Consider the following 3,614-nt stretch of genomic DNA (forward strand, 5'->3'; position numbering starts at 1 on the left):
ATCACCCTTTTATTTAGACACTAGCCTGATCTCTGTGGTAGATTTTTTTCGAAATCAGCCAAACAGTTTTTGAATTATAGTAAAAAAAACAAGAAAATCACCGCAAAAAAAAAAAAAAAAAAAAAATTTTGGTCCCAAAAATAATATTAGGAAAAAATTGCACAGTTATTCTAATTGTTTTATTATACAGAACCATCCTTTATCTAGCAAATGTTGGGAGCACTTTTTTCGATTTCGACTTTATTTTTATTTATTTATTTTTTTTTTAATATTTAAACGAGTCGACTGGCAGGTATCCAAAAAAAAAAACAGTATTCGTCACTTATATATCGACTTTATGCGAAACACAGGAAAAAATCGAAAATTCCGTCCCTACGTTCCCTAGACAAACTATTTATCTACAAAAAGAGCCATAATACATTTATTTTGGACTATATTTGCTTTAAAAAAAATCGCTTGAAAAAAAAAATAAGTATACTTCCGAAATAACCGTCATTGAAGTTTTTTTTTTTTCTCTCTTCATAATCATTATGGTACGAAAAATTAAAGGGAGAAGCATAATCTTCCTACACCATAATTATCTATCATATACCTGCATTCCAAAGTCAACCAGACATTGCCAGTATGTAACGGTTTCTCGTATAGTACAGAGTGGTGGCAGTGATCTGGGGGGGTCTATAGGCCTACATTGACATTTTTAAAAATTTGTCAAAAATCCCAAAAAAATCATACAGCCATTCTGATTTCATGTCTGACTAGAACTATCTATTATTATAATCAGAAGCCATTTTTGAGAAGTTGACCTTACTTTTTTTTGGTGAACATTTTTCGAAGGTGACTATTTAAACACCCTCATAGGAGATTTTGAAAATATGTCACTTTTACAAGAACCACATGAAAATATTGCAAACCCTTATGGCAGCATGTGATAGAACTATTATTCAGCTACAAAATGAGCCATAATACGTTCAAATCGGACTGAAAATACGTGTGATATGAGTAAAAATGTGAAGGAGCTAATATTCGCGATCTTTTTCCTATTTATTATTTATACATTTTGCAAGACAAATCACGTGCGAAATACTTGTTATTGATATAATTATCTATTATTTACCTATTATTATTGTTCTAATGGGGTTTTACAACGTATAATATTGGTTGAAAGTATAACTTTTCTCCAGTCGTACGAGAATCATATTGTCCTTTTTCTCGGCGCGGCCGGGCCGTCAAAGGGGGATGACTCACGCTCTTTACCTAAGGAGAGAAAGAGTGCACAACTCTACGGGGCCGCGTAGCCATTTTCACTCAGACACGTGAAAGTCGAAAAACGAGTACATTGCGGTGTAAAAATATGTATATAAGGTATACAAGCACATATAGATAATTTTCGTGTACCCTATGAAATTTCGTTTATTTATAATGTTACTTCCGTTTGTTTCTTTGTTAATTGTTTATGGTGTTTTTTTGTTTGTTTTCTATTATTTCCAAAAGTTATGAACACATTTTAATGAGATTTTAACCGAAGGTGTGTTTTAACCTAACTTAGACACTTAGCCTAATTAATATTCCATAAAATTTTGGTGGTCCGGAACATTTGGCAAACTACCCCCCGTGGGGGGGCGAGGTTTGCATTTTCGAAATGTTTTGCTCATAGATCAAACAAACTATGTATGATGAAAACATAAGGAAAATAAAGTACACCATATGAAAGACATATGTTTAGTTATTGTATGGAAAATTTCTTCATTATCGTTTTTTGGACGCTTGCCGGATTTTTTTAATTATTCCGAAAAAAAGAAGGTTGGTCTCATCTTACGTGAAATTTGATAAGCTTTCAGGAAATAATCTTATTTTTTTATTATCTCTAATCATTGCATCACAATTGCCGATTTTCTAAGGTAACGTGAAAAAATATATATTTCAGTCGACATCGAAAATGGCTGCTACCACCTAAAAAATAACGGTCAGGCCTTGAAATTTTCAGGGGAGAACCGGGGCCTAGAAACTCTAAGAAAATGCATTTAACTCAATTTCAGCAAGATGGGCGAAAATTGCCCCCTCCCCCCCCCCCCCAAAAAAAAAAAAAAAAAAAACACACACACACACACACAGACGATCCCCTTAAGTCCCAAACACGTGGGTTATGTAACCTGATTGACCTCACAGGCAAACCTATTCCTTCTCAGCCTCATCCCTCCCTCCATGCATGTACCTGAATTGTCTCCATCTCCCTGAAAAACTGCCATGATAAGGATTGGTCAGATTGTTGAGGACTTACTAACCTGCCTCGTGGCCTGTGATACAGTATCATTACAATGCTACTATTATCTCTAGAGGCCGCAGTAAGTCCTCCATCAAAATTGCCAAGATTACTTTCCATGACCTTCCTCTTCATGTTTATATTGGCAGAGAAAACCCCTCTATCCAACCATCTCAACCTCCACCCCATCAGTGTCAGAATCCTGAACTGTTATATGACTTTTGACACTTAGTACACTTAATCATCAACTAACCCTCCTCTTTACCCTTTTCATTAATAGATCTTTCTTTAATACTATATGACATTTGATATCTAGCACATTTATTTTGCTTTGTAACAATTAACCATTTACCATTGCATATAAAGCACATTGCAGTTTTCACGAAAATCAAACTGTTGGAACCTTGTCATTACATCATTTATATAGGAAGAGTGCTGGTAAGATTATATACTTAATTTTTTTTTGATAAAATCAGCTATAAAAAGAGGAAAGTAAATCATCTGGTTTCTAAAAAAATATCAATAATGAATTTTCTTCAGTCAAAATTGGGTTATTTGTTGGAATCATTAAATTAATTCTTTTCAAATGTATAAGACAATGAAAATTTTTCATTTTATTGTTTTAATAATTTTTAAAGTGTGTTTCAAGTGAGAGAAAAAAATATATATATTAAAAGTATTTTTGCTTGAGTATCTTTTTGAAAAAAGCAACTATGGTTTCTAATATTTTCAGTAATCATATTTAGATGTTTTCCATCCAAAAACAGATAATTGCAGTAATTATTCTCACATTTATTTCCATACCTGTTTATTATCTTTTATTGTGTTCTATGCCATGAATGTGGCCATTTTCCTTCTTTTCTTGGCATAATATTTTTTCATTCATGGCTTCCCTTATTTTTGTATGGTACTACAATAGAGGCTTATAGGCTGTTTCTGCCCTCTTCATAAAGGGTAGGAATTGAGTTGGCTGGCTGGCACAGATAACAAACAATAGTTCACAACTTTCAAAAGTTAATTCATTTTGCTATTCACCTTACTTCTTTAGTGTTACTAATGTTGTATCAAGTTACTTTAAAAAAGAAAAAAAATGGCTTGATCTGGTATTGCAAGTAAGAGTTATATACATATATAAAAAAAGGGGAAATGTTGTTTGTAATAGTTTGTTAGGTTGATGAGTAGACATTTAGAAGGTATAAAGTGCTAAATTCTTTATATGTATTCAGAAAAGTAAAATAGTTGTCTTTCTTTTATTACATGCCAAAATTGCAATTTTTGGAAATGAAAAAAAAAAATATTTATTAAACATTAAACATTTTAAGCTATATAACAAAATGGTTACAAAAAGGCTATA

This window comes from Penaeus vannamei, chromosome 28 (assembly GCF_042767895.1).
Source record: "Penaeus vannamei isolate JL-2024 chromosome 28, ASM4276789v1, whole genome shotgun sequence".
Lineage (NCBI taxonomy): Eukaryota > Metazoa > Arthropoda > Malacostraca > Decapoda > Penaeidae > Penaeus > Penaeus vannamei.